Here is a 22472-nt window from a genome sequence, read left to right as displayed (position 1 = left end):
CGGCGCCAGCCTCCTTTACCCCTTCGCCTCCCGGGCGTTACCGGTCTTGGAGCTGGTTTAGTAAATTCCCAGCTCCTGGATTCCCGTGATGGGGCGAAAATCACGTTACCCTTTCTTGGGAAGAGAAAGTTTCTGGTGTTTGTGGTTGAAGGAAAAATACGAGCGGCCAAAAAAACCTCAAAAAGCAACCCCAGATGTGTTGCTTTCTATTTTAAACCAGCATCGTTTGATTTGGGGGCGAACCAGACTCCTGACCTTTTGAAGCGCGTGAGGCTGGCAGTCACGCCGAGCGCTTCGAGGCCAGGGCTGACTTCTCGCACTGTTTGTGTAGAGCCAAGAAATTAATATTAATAACTTTCCCTGAATGAGAGTTGAGTACCTGCTTCCCCGGGGCTCCTTGGAAGGCTCCGGCTCGGGCGGATAACATCAACAGTCATTACGAATAGGACCGAGAGCATCGCTCGCCGCGCGCAGCTGGGATGCAGATGGGAAGGGACTGGTGTGGGAGGGGAGAGATGAAGGAAGCCTCTGGCTCGCTTTTAAAACGCCTCGGGCAGGGCTTTCAGGCGCCACGAGCAATTCTTTTCTTGTGTTCCCCCATCTTTTTTGTAGCCCCGGCCCCTCTTTGCACAATCGCGGCGGAAAAAAAGCCATCCCGAGTTGCCGGAGCTGGCGATGGATGCCGGCTCCCTTCGCGTTGGCAGGGGCTGAAATCTGGGTCTCACCTCTGCCGGGCTCTCCAAAAAAAAAAAAAAAAAAAATTAAAAAAAATAAAAGGGTTTCAGTGCTGCACCCTGCCTTAATCTCTTTAAACTGTATTTCGCTAATCCTTCATTAGGATCTCATTGTGAGCTTGTTATCCCGTTAGGGCTTAGAGCCGCGCGGGGCGGCGTCGCCCGCGGCGCTGGGGCGGGAAGGGGCTGTGTCGTCCCCGCCGGTGCCACGTGCTCCGCCGGGACGTGCCGGCAGTGCTGGGTGCCCGGGTGAGGTGGGCTTTGCTCCGTGGGGATGGGTGCTGCTGCTCCGTCCCGCTGGTTTTGGCTGCTCGGAGAGGAGCGGGTGATAGCGGGAACGGGTGCTGGGCACCTGCGGTCCTGGTGGTTTTGGTGTGGACCGTGGGGACGTCGTTTCTCTTCCCCTCCGTCGCTGGATGTGCCCATCTGGGGGGGTCGGTGCCAGGGAGCGGGGCGCGATGTAAAGCAGAGCTGGTTTTTGTTTGCACCGAGGTCTTCCTCAGGAGCGTTCCTGAGTGCCCCCGCTGCAGCCGACCCGGCCGCCGGGGCTGAGGTTTTAGCCAGGATTTATCCGGCGAGCTCGCAGGAGGTGACCCCAAGCGGGACGCCGGGAGCCGGGCGAGCTCGGTGTGCGCTTAACCCCCTTCCCACTGCCGCAGGAGCCTTAAAAAGGGCATCGGTTGGACCCGGCGTGCCGCGGGCGGATTCCTTCCCTTAGCGAGCGGCCGCTTTCCCGCTGGGAAGCTGGAGCTGGTGCCCCGCTGCTCCGTGCCGCCGGCTCCCCCGGCCTGTCCCGGCACAACCGCGCTTCCCTTCGCAGCACCCGGCTTTTTGCATCCTTCCCCCACGCGCGGGGACCTTCTTGGGGCAACTGGGTGACGGCAACAGCTCTGCAGCACCCGAGGGAGTCGGGATACCTGCGAGCCCCGTTTTCGGAAGCTGCCGTGGAGGAGGAGAACGGCTTCGCACGAATCTAAAGCCGGAGAGGCGGAAAGCCTGCGTCGCCAGATAATCGAGCCGGGCTGAGCACGCTTGCCTTTGCAGGCTGCGATCTGCAAGACATCAGGAGATGGTCTGCAGAGCGATTGCAAAAAGCAAAACAAAAACCGCACACCCACACATTCCCACATGCGCAGGCAAACAAGGAAGCGAGCGTACGGGGGGGGGGGATAAGCCAGCAGCCGGCGTTGAGACTCGATTTGATTTGGTGGAAAATGAAAACCATTGCGGCAAGCGAGAGGGTTCTTGGCTTTTCTTCCCCCCCCACCTCAAAAAAAAAAAAAAAAAAAGAAAAAAAAAATTAGTTGGGATTTTTATCTTCCCTGGGTTTTGTTTTGGTCTAGAAATGTGGCTCGGAAGAGGAGCTTGGTGGCTAAAAAATTGCTGCCTGTTTTAGCGCTTTTTCCTGTCCAGCCTCCTCTTTGCTGGAAGGTCTCGCAGGCACGTACGTTACCGTGTCCTCGGCTGCTTCTGCGCGCGTGGGGTCCCCGGGAGAAGGGAGGTGACTCCTCTGACATTGCCCAGCAAACGCAAACGAACCAGGCTCTAAAATTGCACGTGGTTCGCTTGAGAGCGTTTGTTGGCGTTTCAAGTTTAACGCACGTTTATTTGCCTGCAGGTTGCAGGGTATCTCTGCGGGTCGTGCTTTTATTTATTTATTTTTTTTTTAAATTTTTTTTTGTTTTTTAGCGGGGCGCGAGGGCACGGCGAGGGGCTCGTGGCATCGCTCGGCTATAGGAGTACGGGGTGTCCGCAGGGAACCCTAAACGCTCAGATTCTCGACGTAGCACCGAGTGACTTTGGTTCTTGCTGCATTTATTTCTCCAGCCGACGCGGCGCTTGTGCCAACGCTCAGCCTGTGCCGGAGCAGCGACGGGTCCCGTTCCCCCTCCGTGGGGCTTCCCTCCTGCACCGGAGCACGTCGGAATCGGGGAACGGCGGGAGCCGTGATTCGCGTTGGCTTTTTATCCTTCCAGAAAAGGGGAGTAGCGATGTCTGGGAGCGCTGGATCACTCCGCCTTGGGTTTCGCAGCCTTTCGGGGTGCTCCCAACCGTGGGGCTCAGGCGGGGCCGTGTCGCCCCGCTCCCCGCCGCTGGGAAGGTAGAACTTTTCCAAACGCTTCTCTTCCCTTTTCCTGTGCCTATAATTAGCCCTGGCTCCCCGCCACCATATACTGTACGATCCTGGAAAGAGGTCATGGCTTTGCTGAAATTCTTGGGAACGGAGCTGCCTTTGCAGCTGGGAAAGCGGTGCAATTTCCAAGCAGATAAGAAATAGGACAAATGCGACTCTTTTTTTTTTTTTTTACTTCCCCCCCCCCCCGTAATTTATGGGCTCTGGGCATGGCATCCGACGGTCTCCTCCCTGCTCCGGCTCTCTTCTTGCTTAGGGGAATGGATGAATCCGTCTGGATCGGCAAAGAGGGTCAAACCAGCTCCTGCCAGCCGCTGCCCCCGCGGCGGGGGGGGACACACGAGGAGACCCCCCCTTCTTCTCCTGAGCTCCTGCGTCTTGTTTGTCCCCTCTGCTCCATCCCATCCGAGGTCTTGCCCAGGGCTGGAGAAGGAAACAAACGCCGTTCCTGAGTGTTTGTGGTCCTACTTCCTATTTTTAGGAATTTCCCAGGAGCGCAGGGGTCCCTTCGCAGCCCGGAAAGCATCGTCTCCAGCCGGGTGAGGAATAGGACCCCACTTTTCTCCCACAAAGGGGCAAAGCAAACGGGAGCAGAGGGGTCTGCTGGGGCTGGGGAGCGCTTTCCTGCCTCCAAACCCTCCCGTGAAAACTGGTGAAAAACTCAAAGCGAAAAGAGTATTTTTAAAATGGAAAACTCCCCTCCTCGTAACAGAGACAGAAATACAGCAAAATCCCCTGTTAAGAAGTTTCCCAAAGCCCTGCTATTGTTTCTCTACCCCTGTACAGTAATTCTCAGAAAAAGTCAGGATAAATACGACCAAAAAGGACAGGGATGGAGAGCGAAAGGGCTCGCGTTGCCATCCCAGGACTCCACGCGTGCTGACTGCCCCCCCGGCAGCATCCCGCCGCCGAGTTGATCTTCCCTTTCCAATGGAGAGATTAGCTAAAAAAAAAAAAAAAATCACGAGATTAAAAAGCAGAACACTTTCCATTTGTTTTAATTGGCTCCTAGGCCAGAGAGCCGCTTCTCTTCCCTCCCTTTTAAATCTGACCACTGTGATTTTCGCTTTAAATTACAGGGCTGCGGGGCTGGGGTTTTAAGGGGGAAAAGCACCGAGGATGCTGAGGTCCGTGACGCTGCTGCCGGGGCTCCTTTTTGCAGCACCAAGAGTTTTTCCGGCAATTGCAAGACTTGATAACCACCCCCCTGCCTTTTTTTTACGTTTTTTTTTTTTTTTTTTGGTGTTTGTCGGTGCCGGCAGGTTCATACGCGGCGTTGCGTTTGGGATTTTCCAAGGGTCAGCGGGGTGGGGTGGGGGATCCATCAGAGGGAGGTGCCGGGAGGTGATGCTTGCACCGGCCGCGGACGTTTCATTGCCCCACGGGGGACCGAGTCATTTGGGGAACGGCAGGACAGTTTCCTACGGATTTGTGCCGCTCGGTTGACTGGTTAACCAAATTACACAGAAATCTTCTTTTCTCTCTGTAGGTGCCTATAAAATCCCCCTTCTGCTTTCCCCTCGCAGCGGCGTACGTGGGGGGCAGTGTGGGAGTTGCTGACGACGGCACCGAATGTGCAAGTGTTTCTCTGCACCTCGCCGGAGAGAAATATTTTAATCTTTTTTTTTTTTTAAAAAAAAAAAAAGGGAGGGGATTTGAAGTTTGGGGAGCAGGCGTCCTCCCCGCAGAGATTCGCTGAGGATGCGAGGGGTTTTGGGGCTCGAACGCGTGCATTCGGGTAACCCTCGGGCTGATTTTATTCTCTGGCTTTGGGGTTTTCCCCCCTGCTGGGTTTTCGGAGGCTGCCGGTGGCAGAGGTTCACTCCGTCGGGATGCGGCTCCTGGTTTTCCGGATGCAACCCCAGGTTTGCAGCCGGCGTGGAGCCGCGCTCGGCCGCTAGATCGGCGCTTTGCCTTTTGGCCCCAGGATTTTCCACGAAGGGTCGGGGTTTGCACGCCGCCTCGGGGGGTGAACCCCCTTTTCGCTTTTTCGGGGACCATCGATCTCGGCTCCTGCTCGCGTCGCGGTTGCGCCGACCGGTTTTCCGGCCCCTTGCAGGGATTTCGTCTGGACGCGATGGTGGGTGCTTGGTGTCGGTGCTGTCGCCGGTGGGCTGGGTGCTGGGGGGAGCGAGGCGAGGAGGGGTGGTTGAAAGGTGCTGGGTGCCTGGAGGGCAGCGGCAGCCCCGGCCACGGCTGGTTTAGCTCAGGACACACAGGAGGGTCTGTAGCACAACCCAGAATTAAATGCAAATCTCCAAAGCGTCCTGTGCTCGACCACAAAACCATCCCTCCTCTGCACAAGAAAGGCCTTTTTCTTTCTTGTTTGCGAGTTGCCCTTATAAGCAGGTTTAAAAAAAGCTCTCGGCTTCCAGCAAGGGCCACGAAGCTGGGCTGGGATTTTCTGGCACGCTGGCGGTCGCCGTTCCCCGGGCTGGGGGACGGCAGCGAGGGGCACGCGGAGGTTTGCCGGGTCCCTCCTCCCTCTGCGTTTGCGATCGTGTTTGCACGGGGTTTTGGGGGGCCGGCCGGCCGGCAGCCCCTTTCCCAGGAAAGCCCTCTGCCACCTCAGTGCGTCACCTCACGGCGGCCGGGAGGGGACTTGGGACCTGCCACCATTTGTCGGAGTGGGGAGACGGATGGGATGGAGGTTTTGGACTCGGGCGAACGTGTTTGTTTGGTTTCCATGGGGAGGGGACGGGTTGAGCCGGCGGCGGCTGCCCGAGCTGCCCGGGGAGGCCACGGCGACGTAAAACGTCCCTGGGGCCGGCGGCCGCTGACTCAGGCGACAGCAGAGCATGGCGGTGAGGGGCCCGGGCTTTGCTCTTAATTATGATGATTTTCTCCCATCCTCCCTCCCGCCTGGCTCCGGCGCACGCTGGCGCGCAGCCCCGGCTCGCCACACCTCGCCTGGTGGCCCTGGAGTTTGGACCCGCCGCGGCTGGGGCTGTGCCGGGCGGCCGGCCTCGACACCGGCGGGCACGGAGGGGGGGGGCACCCAGTCCGGCCACGTTCCCGGGCTCAGGGAGGGGGCGAGTGCTGCATCGACCTGGGCGAGCCGCCCCGGGGACCGGCCCGCGGCACGGTCGCTCCCGAATAGAGGGGTGAGGGGAGCTGGCACCCACTTGGGTGTGGGCCGGGCGCACGCGCGGCAGCTCCTGGTGCCGTCTGCAAACCTTTCGCGCGGGTCCGCGGCGGCGCCGCCGTGAACACGCGAGCCCTGCCCGGCACGGGGCCGTGGCGGTGACCGGGCTGGCGCGGATGCGTGTTCGAGCGTGTTGACGTGTGCACAGGTGCGTGTGCCGGCGTGTCGGGATGGGGTTGCGGATGGGGTGCCTTCCGACATCACCCGCCTGGTCCTTACACGCGCTGCCCCGGCGCTCCCCCAGACCTGCCGCCCTCCAGAGACAGCGGCGGGTGCCAACGCGCGTGTCGAAGAACCAAACGCGGTGTTGATTTTCCTCCGGCTCCGCTCTTGTCGTCCGCGGGTGGTTGCGTCAGTCAGCGGCTGCGGACCGTCGGTGATAAACTGCCGGTGTACGTCGGCGTGCACGCCGGCAGGATTTGCATTCCCCCCCGCCCCCTGCCGTGTTTCACGTGGGGTTTTACGTGGATGTGAAGCGGCTGCGAAGCAGTGGCAGAGGATCCGACCCCGCCGTGTACGGGAAGGAGAGCGTGGCTTGGAAGACGAGCGAGAATTGGATCCGTGGTGTTTGGGGGGAGCCAGCACTGGACAGGAGGGGGGGATGCGGGAGTCGGGAGGGCTTAGGGGGACTCTGGGGGGCAAAATGGCTGATGGTGCCTCCTCTGCCTTGGAAATGCCGGCAGGAGCTGGAATTGCAAACCCAGAGTAGCTGTCGCTGCTGCTGCAAAGCCTCGTGCCTCGCGCCTCGCTGGAGCAGCGCTGGGGCCTACCGCGCCATGCTCCAGCTGGGGATGCGAAGGGCCGGGGTGGGGGGGCACCCACAGCCCCTCTTGGCACCTCCGGGATGGGTTTACGCGTGCGCCGTCCTGGGCCGCCATGAAATCGGGCAAAATTAGTTAAGGAAAGCAAGCGGGAGCTGCTCCGGTCAAACGTGGCAGCGGCCGGTCGTGCCTGTACCCCGCTCACCGGCCTGTCCCTGCAGGGGAAGGTGCCGACGCCGGCGGCGGGGTTAACCGGCTCTGTTGGGCCCCGGGGCCGGTGCCAGCAGGTGGCAATGTGGCCTGAAGCATTGCTTGCCTCGTCGGGGCGAGAGCTGGGTGCTTGGCACCCACGTCTTGGCATCCCCCAGTTCTCACGGTAGCCCCTGCAATGCCCTTGAGTGTTTGAGGGTTGGTTTGGACTCGGGGTCCTCCTGGTGCCGGTGGGCGAGCAGGATGGGACGCGAAGGGAGGCGAGGGGGTTGCCTAGGGGGAGGTAATCGGGATTTGGGCGGGGGGGATGTTTGTGTTTCCAGCTCTGCTCTTTGCTTCCCCTCTCCGTGCCTCAGTTTCCCTGCCCTGGGAGGGGCAGGCAGCGTTGCGAGGAGGTAGGACCACCCCGCGCAGGCAGCCGTGGGTCCTGCTGGTCCGGCACTCGGCCGATGGCGCAGGGACGTCCCGTGGCAGCGTCGGCCCCTGGACAAGCTCTCGGAGCGGAGGGGGGACGTGCAAACCCAGGCCCTGCCCAGGTGTAGGCACCTGAGGGGAGTTTCTGCTCCTGCCAGATGTGCCGGGTGCACGGAGACGGGTGGCCCAGCTGCGCAGAGAGGGCAGAAGCAGGGTGTCCCGCGTCCGTCCCTCGTCCCGCGCTTCCCCCACACCCCCCCCACCGTCCCTTGGTCACCAGTGTGGCACGGTGCGCGGCCTTGCTCCGAAACCCGTGCAGGTCCCTAGCCCTCCTGCACCTCCCGCCCGCCCCCGCCCGCCTGCCCGCGTCCAAACAGCTGGAGGTTTCGGTTCTGCATCTCCCCTGCCCAAGGGGGAACTCAGGCGGCGAGAGCGAAACTCGGCGGCTCCAACGGTCGCACACGCGCACCGCCACCCCCGGCACCCCCTCCGCGTCCCCAAGTCCTGGCAGGGCCGACGGCCGCTGTCGCAACACCTGCGGCGGCAGCTGTGCCGCGTGCTCGGCCGCCATAACCTTTCCTGGAGCACGGCTCGGCGGGGACGGAGAGCGGCCGTCCAGCACCTGTCCAGGGGCTGGATTTGGGGAGGGGACCTCCGCGAGGTGACCTGGAGGAGCGGGGAAGTGAATCCCCTCCCCTCCCGCCATTCCCACCCTGTCTCGAGCTGGTGGCACCTTCAACCCATCCCCGTGCAAGTGTCGGTGGTGGCACCTTCTCCACGGCGTGGACGCGTCCTCGGCACGGCTGACGTGCCTTCGCTCTCGTTGCTCAACCCCGCACCGTCGTGCCGGGCAGCCGAGCATCTCGTGATGCCGGAGGTGGATTTGTGTCCCCCTCCCCGGCTCCCACCTCCCGTCTCCCTTCTGGCAGCCCGCGGCCGCGCTGGAGGTTGTGACTCGGGTGCAGGATCCGGCGCGATGGGTGGGTGGGAGCCGCGGTTTCTCGCTGTGTTTAACCTCCAGCCCGGAGTGGGATCCTTCCCAGTTTGTCCCATCCCACCTCTTGCTGGCAAGCCAGAGGAAACCCAAACGTAAAAGGCTCATCAGGCCTAATTAAGCCCTGGGGATGTTCCCCGTGGCTGGTGCAAACTGGAGGCCAGGCCATGGCTGAGATGCTTTGATTTTGTGGGCTGGAGAAATGGAGAAAGTCTTTTCTTTTTTTTGCTTTTTTTGCTTTCTTTTTTCCTTTCTTTTTCTTTTTTTTCTTCTTTTTTCCTTCTTTTTTTCTTTTTTTCTTTTTTTCTTTTTTTTTTGCTACCACCAGGGCCGATCCTTGCTGTTTCCAGGACCCCCTGAAACCGATGCGGCACAACCCTGGGAACCGGGGTCTGGCGTTACCCCGGTTTGGGGTGAGGAGGGTCCAGAAGAGCAGCGAGCCGGGTTGGGAGCCTGGGTTGGCGGGGTGGGGGGGGGAAGTTTAGGTTTGGTATCCAAATGTTTGCGGCCCCCGAGCCCGTTGCTAGAGGAAACATGAAAAAAGGGGAAGGAGAGATTGCGGTCGGCTGCTCTTCCCCTCCGCAATCTGCGCCTCCCTCTTGGGCCCTTCGGCTCCGCTTCAGCCCGGAGCGGATGGTTTCTCCCCGTCCATCCCCCCCTTCTCCCCTCGACTTTCCCCCCCCCTCCCCGTGTGCTCGGACGTCCCCGTGGCGGTGACCCTGCGAGGTACCCCGAGGACACCGGTACCCGGCTCGGCAAGGCTTTCCTTTGCCGTGGTAGCGAGGCGAGCTCAGGCCGGCGGCTTAATTGGCTGGTGATTGATCTAATAACGGGGCTGGGAGCTCGTTGGAGTGATTTAGCATCTTCCAGCCTCCCGCCCGCGGCGAGGATGGGTTTTGCCTGAGACCCTTCCTCCGCTGGCTCAAGGGGATTATTTATTTCGGGGTATTACATATATATATATATATATATGATGTAGTTGGGGGTATGCGTATATATAGAGAGAGGGCGTATAAATTTGTGGGGGTGTATGTATGAGGGTATATATGTTTGGGGGTGTACATCTGTATACAGGGATTTATTTATTTATTTGGGGGTATTAGCAAAGACTGGCTGTGGCACAGGGGCTGCCGAGCATCATATCCAGGGTGGTCACCAGGATCCTTCCCTGCACATCCTCAGGGATCCTTCCCTGCAGGTTGGAGCAGCTTCGCCGGCCACCCACGGCGGGTTGCATCAGCCCGACTACATTGGTTAAAAATCTGGGGGTCCCAGGAGGTTCCCCCCCCCGTGTCAGGGAGGTTTTCCTGCTGCTCTCGGGGCAGATCCCACCCCAAGGCATTTTAAAGGTTTGTTGCTGGGCGAAACTGAAGCTTTGGTTTTCAAACAGGAACAATTTTACTGTCTGCTCAGCATTTCTGTCTGAAAGCTGGACAAAAAAAATTTCTTTTTTTTCCCCCTTTTCCTCCCCTTCTTTTTTTTTCACTTAGAAAGGGGAAATCACTTGCTTTTGCTGCCTCCATCCCTCCCCTAAATGATTTTTCCCCCCCCCCGCCACCTCGAGCTTATAAATAAAACACAATACTTTTCCCCTTTTCTGGGCAGTATTTCTCTCTTTAAAACAAAAAGGCTTCGAACACGGGCAGTGCCGGGGGGATGAGACCTGGGGGCTGTGCAGGGTCCCTCGGGGCTGCCGGCGGCATGGCTCAGCCCCAACCTTTCGCCCGGTCCTGGTCTTAACCGTGACGCAGTGGGTCGGACGGTGACCTTTTGAAATACCCCAGAATCCAGAGTTTCTGAAAGCCGTGCCAGGATGCTCGCCCACCGCCAGCACCGGCGGGTGGGGGCTTTGCTCCTTTGCACCAGCTGGAAATGCTGCAAAATGAGGACTGGGGGTTCACTGGGGTTTACTGGTGCTGGATGTTACCGCCGGGTCCGAAGGGCAGTGGCTTCTGCAGCTTGGCCCGGGCGTGAAACAGCCCTGGATCCGTGGGGCCGGAGAGGATCGGGCCCTTGAGCTCGCGGTTGCGTGCGCCGTGGTCCCTGGACCGTCTCCCGGTGCGTGCCGCGCGTCCCCATCTCGGAGGCTGACCCAGAGCTGGGTGACGCTGGGTCGTGCCCCTGCGCCAGTGGGGGGGGGGTGTCGGGCTCCGTTCGAGCTCCCTGCTGGGCTCAGTCCCCTGAGACGGATCCCGTCCCCCCTGGGTTTCCCACCTCGCTCTGCCGGAGTGGCTCGGCAAAGGCATTGCCGTTAGTCGTCACGATGCGGGGACGGCGACGCGGCCAAGGGCTGCGTGGAGTTGGGTGTTGTGCCACGGTCAGCGTTGTAACAGCCCAGTCGGCTCTGGGGGCCGGGGGGTGTAGGCTGCTGCGAGTAACCGGCCGGGGGTATTACTGCCGTCGGCGTGGGGGTCTGCCTAAGCGGTGCCTGGCACGGCTGTACCGGCTGTCCCGTGGCGGCGGCGCCATGGGCTCTGGGTTCGGGTGGGGATCCTGCAGCCCGCGGGATGCTCCTGGCTTGTCTGCCGCCGTCCCCCACCGAGGGGGCGCAGCTCGGTGTACAGACATAGGAGGTCTCGCTTGGCCGCGTGTCCCCCGCTGCGTCCCGTTGGGATGGTGGAGCTGGTGCCGGGTCTCCCCCCCCCGGGGCGGGTGGGGGTTCAGCTGCCCGGAGCAGAGCCAGCCCCGGGCCACGTGTTCGCACATCCTCCGCCCAGCCCAGCCCGCGGTCCCTGGTCCCCGCGCCGGGGCGGTGGCAGGGAGCGTGGGTTGCTCTGCCAGCAGCCCTGCAAGACGCTGCGATGCCAAGACCAGCAAGAGCTGCCAGTACGCCGAGGGGGGGGCTCAGGACCCTGTCGAGAGTCCCTTTGCGTTAAACACCAGGGACGCCGTCCGTGGCGCGGGTGCCGATCTCGAGCAGCCCCTTGGTGCAAGGGTGGTCCTGCTCGCGCTAACGTCTCCATCCCTCAGAGCCGGCCCCGTCGCTGGGGGTTACGCCCGGGTTTGCGCTAATGACAGGGGGTCCCGGTGCGGTGGGGGTGGTTGTTTGCAGAGAAGCAGCCCCTGACCCCCCGGGTTGGCAGCTGGGATAAGGCAGAGAGCGGAAACACGGGTAGCGCCGTCCCCCGTCCCGGTTGGGAGTGTGGCGCTTGCGAGGTGACGCTTCTTCTGTGGGTGTCCTTGTCCCCATGTGGGACGCTCTTTTTTATTAAGGGAAATAAAGGGGGGGGTCCTGGGGCGGGGGGCAGCGGTTTGACCTGGGCATTAATGGGTGCAACCCCCCATCCTTGTCCCCGCTGCTCTCTCCCATCGTGGAGGTGATGGAGCCAGACTCGTCCGTCCGTCCTGACGCCGGGAAACCCTGCGACCGGTCCCCTCCGCAGGACGTCAGCCCGCGTGACGTGAGGTTTGGCGCTCTTGGGAGGCTGGAAAGCCACTTGTACCCCAACTGTTTCGGGGCGTCGCGGCGTGGCTTTCCCTCTGTGCCGTTCCTCGGGGACGAGGGGTAGGCGCAGCCCCGGCCGGAGCCACGCGCTCCTCGCTCGGGCTTTGTTCAGGCTGAATTTTGTAATGTCAGGAAATGAGCTGGCCGTGGGAGGGGAGGCAGCCGGGGAGAGGAAGGCTGGTTTTGTGGTTGAAGCGGAGGATGAGGACGCCGGAAAGCCGAGCACAATTCCTCGCTGTGTTGCAGGCGTCGGGGGTGAGGCTGTAGCTCGGCTTCGGGAGCGGGAGCTCGCGGCGCGTTCGGAGAGCCGGGTGCTGACCTCCGTGCCTCAGTTTCCCTTTTGTTCAGCGGGGAAAAAGGGCCGTTCCTCTCGCTCGCGGGAAGCGCGCTGTCAGGGGAGCACTGTCCCACGCCGGACGGTGACGGACACCGGTAGATGAATGACCGGCGCAAGGCTGGCTGAAACCGCCGCGCTTTGCCCTGCGGATCGCCTCCCGTCTCGGAGTGGCGAGCGAGATGAATTTCGCGGCCGCGTTTCCTTGTGGGCTGCGGCGTTTTGTTCTCGGTGAGGGCCGCTTCGGGCTGCGCTCCCTCGGAGAAGGCGTCCGAGCGCGCAGGTCGGTGCTTTTCCCTGCGGGGCGCATGCGAGGGTCTTCGCAGCGATCGCAAAGTTCACTTGAAACCGTGGACGACTCGCTGCTGGCCACGCTGCCGGGCTGGATGCGGTCCCCTCGTTAATGATAATTTTTGCTTTATGGTTTCTTTCATTCCCGAGCTCTTTTTTAGTTCCTTTTCCTCCTGGTATCTCTCTTGCTCCTTTTTCCCACCTTTCTTTTGCGGTCCCGCTGGTTCCCGTATCTCACCCCTCCCTCCCGGCTCCAGGATGCTCTCCGCATTTCATAGGATCGCGGCTCCTTGGTTGCCTTGCGGGAGCCCGGCAAGGTCCCAGCCGGCCTCCGCGGCCCTCGGCAGCGATGCTCAGGATCGGGGCAGTGCGGGAGGGCACCCCTCCGGCTCCCGTCCCCTCGGCCAGGGCTGCTGCCGGGGTGTGCGGGGAGCCCCGTCCTTGCCTCCGTCCCCTCCGACTGACGGCTGCTCGCTTTTTCTCTGCAGTTTGATTGAGGAGCGGTGGCCGCAGCTCATCCTCTGGCAGGAGCAGAAGATGCAGGACTCTGCGTAGCAGGTAGGGAGGAAATCCCAACTTTTGGTCTCTCGTTGCCTTCCCCCTTGAGTTTGCTCGTCAGGGTCCGTGCATCTGCCCCGCTCCGGGCTGGGCGCGAGGAGGGGAGCCCCGTGAAGGTCACCCCGGCCGGATGCAGCTCGGGGGCTCAGACTCCCAAATTGGTGCAGGATTTGACCCTACAGCTCTGCTCCGGTGGCAGGAGGAGCAACGGGTCCCGGTGCTGGCAGGGAGCACCCTGCCCGGCTGCGCACCCCTCTCTTGCTGCGGGTGCGAGGGGGTCCTGGTGAGCGGGACCGGGCAGCAGAGCCGGGGTGGGACGGGGAGGTGGTACCCACCCGAGGTCCACCCAATGGCGGGTGCCACCGTGGTTCTCCAACACCCGTCTTCCCCTTCGCTTCGCTGCCTGGTGTGGCTCTGCCGGATCCTGCCCACGGCACGGATTTGGGGCTCCATGGTTTGGGGGTTTTTGTGGGGTTTTTTTGTTTTTTAGAACGGGGGGTGTCGGCACAAAGAAGGCTTTTCCTGCCCTGGTGTCTCCCTGGGTGGATGAGACTTGCGGCCAAGCCCGCTATTATTTTGTCCCTTGCGTTCCCCAGAAATACGGTGCCGTTGGGAGAGGGCCCCGTGTCCAGGTTTTCTCCCTTCTCGACCTTCTTTGCCAGTTTATTGCCGTTACGGTAAATGCTCGCATCTCCCGAGGTTGTGGTAGAGACGACACCGCGGACCCGTTTTATGAGGGCTCTACGGTTTCATGTAATGTATCTTCTGTACCTGGTATTGAAATCAATAAAAGGAAAGATTTTAAAAATAATCTGAGCCCAGCTCCTGGAAGGAGGGGACTCTGTCGTCGCCGCTTAGCGAGCGGTTTTGCTGGCTTTGAGATGGCTTTTTAGTGCCGGAGAGGGGCAGGTGATTTATTTGGAGGCTCGGTCCTGGGAGATGGGGACCGCAGTCGCCGTTCCCTCCGCAAGGTCAGGTCCAAGGGCTTCACCTCGCCGTCGGTGAGGCTGATGGAAACCCAGAGCAGCTCCAGAGGTTTGCATCAGGGTGAAAGCGGTGGAAGGGCCCCGCCGTATCTCGGCGACGCTCGGTTTGTGCCAGCCGGAGGGGAGAGGAGCCGGGAAGGTTCGGCCGGGTCTGTCCTGCTGCAGTTCGGCTGAGCGCGGTGCCGTGGTACGGGACCGGTTCTGCTCTGCTTGCTTCGGGTGCGAATAAATAACAGCCGAGGGGCACGGGTTTTAGTGCGGGGAATAATTAAACGGAGCAGGGGAACGATGGGGCTGTCAGCTGCAGGGTGCGCCGGGAGAGGAGGGCAGGACCCTGCACGGCTCCCGAGCGTCGCGCTCTCGATGCTCTGCGCACGTCCCGTCCCCCCGGCCGGGGTGCTGGCGGGCGGTGGCAGGTTCTCTCTGGAATTACACGCGTTCTCCCCCAAATTGCTGCTTGCGGCAGGATGCTCAGCTCCACCGACTCCGCGCCGCCCGGTTACAACAGCTCCTTATTTTTTTAGGCTCACACAAATTCTGATTTTTGGGTCAGCAGCGTCCTCCCGCAAAGCCCCGTGCTGCCGCTGGCACGGGCGCAGAGTTTTGAGCAGGGGAGGGAGCGGTTCAGCGATCTCTGCAGCTGCGTAACCGCTCGCTCCGAGGAGCGGTGCATCGAGTTGGGCGACTTGGGGAGGAGGATTTCGAAAAACATCTCTGGGGGCTGCTCTGAAATTCATCCCCCCTTCGCTCGGCGAGCGAAAGGAGCCGAGCAATTAGAAGAGCGATACCCACCCTGCCTCGGAAACCACGCGACAACCGGCACCGGGCGATTTAATCCCGACGAAGCCGCGTCCTCGCGACGCGCGCCATCCCTCCCCGCGATCAATAGGCATTTTGTCCCGTTTGAGGCGCACCGGGAAAAACCTCTCTCTGCCCAACTGCATCTGCTGCGGAAAACTCTTCTAGGGCCCGTGACCTTAATTGAATCGACTCTTTCACGTCCCGAAGTCGGTCGTATCGTCTCGCCGCGGCCGCGCTCGGTAAATCACGTGAGCGTTACCGCCTGCACAAGCTGCAGGGTCCGTGCCAACCTGCTTCTCTCTCAATGAGGTTTTTGGAGCCTGAGGCTGGTTTCCAGCTGCTTGGGAAGAGCCCTTGGGCGGCCGGATCGGCTCCGCTCCTGTCTAAGGTCTTGCGTCGTGTTCTCTTGGAGGTTTAACGCTGGTGCGCGCTTGAGTTTGCAGCTCCTGGGCTCTAGGCGCGAGCGTGCCGCCTTGCAGCGAGCTGTTTGCGTCCGTCAGGATCCTCCCTACCTCCGGGGAGAGCTCGGAAAAACTCGCCGGTGGGCTCGGCAAAAATCCCGTTTTTTGCCCCTTTCCGACTTCGGAAGAGGTGGGATCCTGGGTTTGGTAAAGCGATGGTTTCCTGCTGTCCGCGTGGCTGCTGGAACGCGATCGTGCTGCTGGAGGTCACCTTTTAACTCCCCGCGGAGCCGGGTGGCCTTTCGTGGTCCGGGCTCTGCCCTGCGCTTTGGTTTCCTGAGCTCATCCGCTATTTTGCTACCAACAGGCGAGGAGGGGGGGGGACACAAAAAAAACCCCAAAAACCATCTTCAAAGCCCTTTTTCCCTTGGGGAAAAGCCAACTTGGTCAGAAAGGTCCGCTCAGAAATGTCGTCTAACCATGCCGACCCGGCAGCCGGGCTTGTCCTCCCCGGGGGTCCCACCGTGCCCGCGGGGTCCGTCCGCGTCCCGTCGTGTCCCCGGGTTTGGGCTGGCGGAAGCGGCGATCCCGGGGGTGGGGGGGGGGGGTTCTTTCGGCAGCTGTTCGCGAGCGATCGGCGCTGGCCGCTCCCTTTCCCCCCACCCACCCCGTCACCCCATCCCCGCACGCTTCGCCACCTCCTCCTGCCTTCACATCTGCCCTTCCACCGCCGCCGCGGGCCCCGGCGCTCCCCACGCAAGATTTTGGGGGGGGGGGGGGGAATCGGGGCGGAGGGGTGGGGGGGAGGCCGGCCGGCGGTGACGGCCGCTCGGGGTGGCAACGGCGCGGGGACGGCGGCTCCATCCCGTACGTTTCCTCCCGGCCGCCAGCGCGCAGCAGACGTGGAGAAGGACGCAGCCACCCTGTCTCCTGTAAGTACCTCTCACTCTTTCCACTGGAGAGTTAAAATTAGCAACTTCTTTTTTTAAAACAGGCGTCGCTTTAAACCTTGCCAGCCCAACTGGGTTTCCTTTTATTTCCCCCCCCCCCGCCCCCGGCTCCTTTTTTCTTGATTTTTTTTTTAATTTTGTTGTTATTGTTGAACGTATGCGTGCATTTGTCTCCTCCCCCCCCCCCTTTTTTTTTTTTTTTAAATTTTAAAAATTATTTTTCCTCCCTCTTTTCATTTCTTCCTTTTTTTTAAACACCGGTGACGCTGCAGTGTCGCTACGGAGTTTGGAACCAAATAAACAGCCCCGGCACACCCCCACCCCGATCGCCTTACAGAGCCCGGTGCCGGAGCCCAGCGCCGAATTTAGAGCCCTTATCTATTGTCAGCCTCCGCGGTCGCTGCTGCCCTGCCGGGGGGGGGGTTGTTTGCCCCAGACCCCCTTTTTCCTCCTGATACAGACCTTCGATGTGAGTGTGCCTCTAATTATTATTTTTTTTTTCTTTTTTTCTCCCCCTCCTCTCCTTTGTGTTCGTGGTAAAGCACAAAAAGTGCCCGTAAATCAGGACCCGTTGCTTTTTATCCGAGGCTGCGTGGGCAGGGAGGGAGAGGGGGGGGTTCCAGGCAGTGGGGAGAGTTCCCATCTTGGGAAGATAAACTGCGTGGAGAGAGGGGGAAACTGAGGCACGGAAGGAGGACGTGGCTGACCAACGGGGAGCGCGCGAACCGGGATTTCCTCCTCTTAAAATAAAAACAAATATAGACGAGCAAGGAAAACACAGCGAGCGGGGGCTCGGACGCAGGGTTGGTGCCCAGGGGATAAAATCCGGCCCTTGGGGGAAGCTCTCACCCGCGGTCCCACCGCGGCAGGGACGGTGTCGGGGAGCGGCGCGGGCGGAGGGTGCCGCAGCAGGCGTGGTGTCACGGCCGGAGCTCTGCTACGCCGGGACGCGGCCGGCGGTTGGAGGTGACTGTCCCAGCCCGGATCTGCGAAAGCAAACAGGAAGACGAGCGGGGAGCAGCCCACCTTATTTATTTACTCGGGCTGGGAGGTTGTTTATTGTGGTTTCTCTGAGGTCGGTACCGGGGTTTTTGAACACCTTCCCGCTCGGTGCCGTTTCCTTTCGGCCGGGGCCGGGTGCTCGGCGCGGCAGGAGCTCACGCGGGGAGGTGAGCTGGGTCCCACGCACCTCTCCACCCCAGCAGCGGGTGACGGCGGGAGCGTCGCGCCGGGGCTCTCCTCCTGTTCCTTCTCCTCCCGTAACTATTTCATCAATGGTTGCTTTGCTCTAGAGACCAGTCCGCCCAGTCCCGCGCGAGGGATGGATGTGGGGCCGGCACTGGGCTTGGCTCATCCCAGAAAAAGCTTTTTCCCATCTCGATTTTTTTTTTTTTCTTCCCCCCCCCCGGGTTTTTTACACTGTTACTGCTTTCGAGTTAATAATGCTGATAACCTTAATATCCACTTCTGTGAAAATTAAGGTGCAAAACCCGTAGGAAAGAAGGCGGCATCCTTCAGAAGCGCTTTTAGTGTTCCCCTGATGCGTGCTGCCCTGGCTCCGATGCTCGCAAACGGCTTTTACGCGACCGGGGCTGGAGGATAAACTTTGCTCTTTGGGTTAAACCCTTTAACCATTGCTGGGGGCGGCCGAAACGGATCTGCTCTTCCGCTCCACTTGGGGGACCCTGTCGCAGTGGGGTCGGCCCCATTTGGGGACAAAATTTTGGGGCCACGGGTCCGGTCCCCGCTGCAGGGACCCAAATTTCTGCTTTCGAAACCGGACGGCTGCCGGCGGTACTGCCCCGGGCAGCGATGGGAGCAAGGGTGGCTGCAAAGCCCTTTCCTCCTTCTCCTCCTCCTCCTCCTCCTGCATGTCTTTCAGGCAAACAATTGATTTGGGCAGTTATTTATTTACTTACTTATTTATTTGATTTTGATTTTTTTCTATCCCCACCGTTAAGCCAGAAATTTTGACTGAAATATTTTCATTTCTACCCACAAACTCACGCCTTCTGCAAACCACGCTTTCTCTCTCACCCCCTTTGCAAGTCTGCAGGAAAAAAAAGAAAAAAAAAAAAGCCTTATTTGGGATTTTTTTCCCAATATTTTCACTTTTCCAAGAGGAATCATGACTAGTGTTTGTTTGCGACACTCTGCACCCCCGAGCTCTCGCCCGTCCTCGGGGTCCGTCTCCTCTGTGCTAGAGGAGCATCCCAGCGGCTTCCCTGCCGTCCCTCCGGAAACCCGGGCTGGGACCCTCATCCGAGCGTTTGGCATCAACCGTGGCCACGTGCTGGCGGTGCTCCGGCACGGGAGCTCGGAGGGTGCCGGACCCGGGATGTAGCGGCGCCTCTGGAAAGTGCAAAATGTTGGTGTTTTCCTGGAGTGGCTGAGCACGCCCGTCACTCTCCTGAGCGTCACCCCCACGGTTTGCTGGGGTGTCCGAGGTGGGCACCCCCAAAACCCAGGGCTGGCCAAAATCACCGTCCCTCCGGCACGTGGCTTTTGGTGTAGCCGTGGAGAAGGAATCGGCTGGTCCAGGACCGTGGCAGAGGACTCCCCCCACCCCCCCCAAATCCTCCCTGCTGAAACACAATCTTTGGGTGAGTAAAAAAAACCAAACAAACCCAACCTTTTAAACCAGAATAATTTTCCCCGCTATTCCTGGAGGATGCGTCCCGGGATGGGGTCTGGATGGTTCCTGGGAACCGTCACCCAGCAGGTCCGGCTGGAGCTGCCGGCACTGGCCGTCGGCGTGGGCAGACTGCGCCTTGGCTTGATTTCGGTGGCCCGGCCCGTGCCGGGGAGCGGGGAGGACGGGGTTGTGCGTCTAGAATGTGCGTCTTGTGAGTGAGCGACGACAGCTGAGAGCCAGCTGTCTCTCGCTGTATTTCGGCCGCCTGACGAGCCGGGGCCGCATCCTCACCCACCCGCCTTGCCGGCTCGCGGCTTGGGAACGCGGGGTGAGGATCCGGCCCCGGCCCTCGTCAGCCTTTTGCCTATAGACGCGCGTCCGTGCCGGCAGCTGATGAGCTGGGGGAGCGGGGCCGTGTCTCGTCCCGGCAGACGGCAAACCCTCGGTGGTGCGGCGAGCATCCCCCAGCCCCACCGGCCCTGAGTCACGCCGGGGACGAGGGACGTTGAGCTGGTTTGTGTCCCCCCCCGTCCCCCCCTCCGGATTTGGCTGCAGCAGCTCTGGGTGCCCTGCGGTCCCCGGGGTGCTCCGGCAGTGCCGTGCCTGGGCTCCAGATCCCCCGGGAACGCCGGTGCCAGGCGGCAGATGCGGCGGCTGATGCAACGTTATTCGGGTGCCGGGTTGGAGCCACCACGTTTTCAAGGCGGCGCAGGGGAAGAGGAAGTTAAACCTGGGTTTGCTGTGTGGCATCTCGTCCCGGTTCCTCCTGCTCGCTTAGAGCCAGTCCGGTTTGGGTTCGGCGGTGGCCGGACCCCGGTCCGTGCCTCTCGGTGGGCTTCGGTGGCACCTTGTCCTCTCCGGGCACTTGGGCTGCCGCTCTCGTGGCCAACGGACGGCTCTTTCTGCTCGGTTCCTCGTGCCCGGGGCCTCGGTCTCTGCGAATCGTGGTGCTGATATAGTCCCAAATAATTAATGCTGTTTGTGGACCTTTGTTTGCTTATTAAAAAAAAATAGTGGTGTCCAGCGGGAAGCTGTTAGATGGCAGCGTGCTCCGAGCGTGAGCCCGGGGCTGCGGAGCAAAGTTGGGTTTTGGGGTGGGAATGGTGGGGGTGCGTACGGATGGACAGGCAGCTGGGAAAAGCAGACGGCCAGGAGGCCAGTTTTTGTGGTTTGGTTGCCAGGCTGGAAGTGCCAGAGGCTGGAGGGAGCCGTGGTGGTTGAATCCCAGCACTGGGATGGAGGCAGGAGCCTGGTCCTGCCCGTTCCTGGTGGTGTCGTCCAGACCTTTCCATCTCTCCAAGGGACTCCGGCGAGCTCTGCTCCAGCGTCACCCTCCCGGTATTCACGTTGTCACATCAGTGACAAATTAAGCTCCTTTGCTTCTTATCCTTCTTCTCGTGGTCGAGTGGAGCTGGTGCCCACCATCCCCTTCCCAACCGGCTCCTCTGCACCCCAGCCGCGCGCTGGACCCTGCAGCCCCTGGGGACCCCGGTGGTCCCTTCCGGGGAGCTTAGGGTGCGTAAACCCTGCCCGAGAGCGTGGGATGGGGCAACGCAGGAGCAACATCTGCTTCTATGTTGCCTTCGCGTCTCTGGATCCGATGGATGTCCCGGCTGCTTTGGGCATGGATGCGGTTAGCAGTTGACAGATGCAAATAAAATCAGCAGCCCCGTGACTTTTGGCATTGCTGCTATTACTCACCAGTGCTTGGGGGTGGAAAGAAAAAAAATAATAATAATAATAAAAAAAAAAAGTGGTTTTGGGAGGCCAGTTTGAAAGATCTTGGTGGCCCTTGGGGAAGGGTTGAGCCTTTGGGAATGGCGCTGCTGGGGTCCTGCGCTGGGAGGGAGGATCGTGCTCGAGGGCTGAGCTCTGGGATGGCGCTGGGGATCTCCGGCCCCTCGGCAGCCCTGGCTCCCAGGCTGAGCCCCTACTTTGGGTGCCGGAGGGTCTGCAGAGCTGCTCTGGGGTGTCTCTTCCTGGGGTGGGGATGGGGTGCAGGGTCCCCGGCCGCGTTGCTGGGGTGGGGACGGAGATTTGCGCCACGCCGCCCTTGGGCGAGGGGATGGTGACTGCAGGATGCCCTGGGCTGGCTGCGGAGGATGCAGCCCCAATCCCGTCCCGTTGACGCGGGAGGGAAGAGGAGTGTTTCCCCCGGGACGGTTCCGCTCTCTGCCGTGTCCCGTGGGGCTGCCGTGGGTTTCCATTGCTCTCACGGAGGACCCGGCGGAGCAGTTGGGTCTCATGGAGTTTCCCCTGGGTAAAACCCACCGCAGGGAGAGAGTCGTCCCCTCTGCTACCGAGGGAAATCCCGTCCCCTTGCATGGAGAGCCCCTAAATTCCCTGCAGGGAGGGTTTCGCCCCCCTCACCCTGCCGAGCCGCCCCTGGGGACGTTCCCGTGTCCGGTGGTGGGATCCTGCCCCCTACGCCGGAGCTGAAGGCGACGCTCGTGCCCCTTTGGCACGTTGCGTTTTGGGACTTGCGAGTCATTGACGTCCTTCCGATGACCGTAGCGAGGGTGCTGGCAGCGGGGACCTTGCTGGGCTGCGCTGGGGGACAGACGCACCCTGGGGTGCACCCTCGGGGTGGTGGTGGGGGGGTGCCTGAGGAAATGGGGTGCGATGTTGGGGTCCGGGTGCTGGCGATGCAGGGAGCCTCGGCTGCCCCCACCCCAGGTTTGCATCTTGCCGTACAGTTTCACATTTGAGAGAAGAGAAGAGAAAAAGGAAAAAAAAAAAAAGAAGAAAAAAACCCCAACCTCAAAGCGAAACATTGCTGCTGTTGGGTGCTGAGGCTTTTCCTGGGCTTGAACCCCCCCCACTCTGGGCTGGAGGAGGCAGCTCGGTGGGGAGCAGGGCTGGATGGCCCCCAAAACTGTAGCCACGTCCTCCCCCTCTGTCCCCTCCTTTTCCTCCCTGCGGCCTCAGCACAGGCAAAAGTTCCCGCCGTGGGTCTGGTTTGGGGTTGAGAGCTGCTTCGGCTCCCCCACCGGCACGGGGACGACTTTGACAGCCTCCTGATTTACGAGCGCAGGATCCCACCCCGAATTCAGCTCGCTCTCCTTCTCGCTCTTTTTTTTTTTTTTTTTTTTTTTTTTTAATGAGTCAACCTCTCATCTGTCATATTAAACCTCCTCATTACCAGGTATCTAAATTTTGCTCTGACAATAGTGACAGGGGAAGCTGCGATATCATTGCCACGGCACGGGGCTACGGGGAGCTGGCAGGTGGTTATTTCATGCCCTGCAGGGAGCCGTGGGGGTGGGCGATGGAGCCGGATAATGGGCTCTCGCTTCCCTTCATTTAGAAAACCCTACTTAGTGCAGAGGGGAAAATTACTCCCGGTCTCCAGCTCTGGAGCTGGTGATGGATAAAGGACAGGAGGGAAAGGGGAAGAGCTTCGCGTGGTGTGGATGCTCCTCCCTGGGGATGGAGGGTGGATTTGGGGACGGGGATGGAGGATGGATGGGGATGGGGATGGGATGGGATGGGGATGGAGGATGGATGGGGATGGGATGGAGGATGGGGATGGGATGGAGGATGGATGGGGATGGGATGGGGATGGGGATGGGATGGAGGATGGATGGGGATGGGATGGGGATGGGGATGGGATGGGGATGGGGATGGGATGGGGATGGAGGGGGATGGAGGTGGAGGATGGATGGGGATGGAGGGGGAT

At 60.8% G+C, this 22472-nt stretch overlaps 1 protein-coding gene across 15 annotated transcripts in view; it reads left to right on the top strand.

The window, feature by feature from the left end:
* The window catches only part of MEF2D (myocyte enhancer factor 2D), a 96439-nt gene that overhangs the window by 31972 nt on the left and 41995 nt on the right, over nucleotides 1-22472 (top strand). For 10 of the 15 annotated variants that reach the window (XM_075737302.1, XM_075737308.1, XM_075737307.1 and 7 more), the window contains exon 2: nucleotides 12951-13020. The exons of 1 other annotated variant lie outside the window; for it this stretch is intronic. The gene's annotated coding sequence lies outside the window, so the exon portion shown is untranslated. Of the gene's footprint in view, nucleotides 1-12024; nucleotides 12093-12141; nucleotides 12455-12950; nucleotides 13021-16013; nucleotides 16141-16501; nucleotides 16628-22472 lie in introns of those variants that run through there. 4 more of the 15 variants (XM_075737300.1, XM_075737299.1, XM_075737304.1 and 1 more) reach the window with 4 other exon arrangements.

This window comes from Balearica regulorum, chromosome 28 (genome assembly GCF_011004875.1).
Source record: "Balearica regulorum gibbericeps isolate bBalReg1 chromosome 28, bBalReg1.pri, whole genome shotgun sequence".
In the NCBI taxonomy this organism is placed as follows: Eukaryota; Metazoa; Chordata; class Aves; order Gruiformes; family Gruidae; genus Balearica; species Balearica regulorum.
This window is presented reverse-complemented; position numbering and strand designations above follow the sequence as displayed.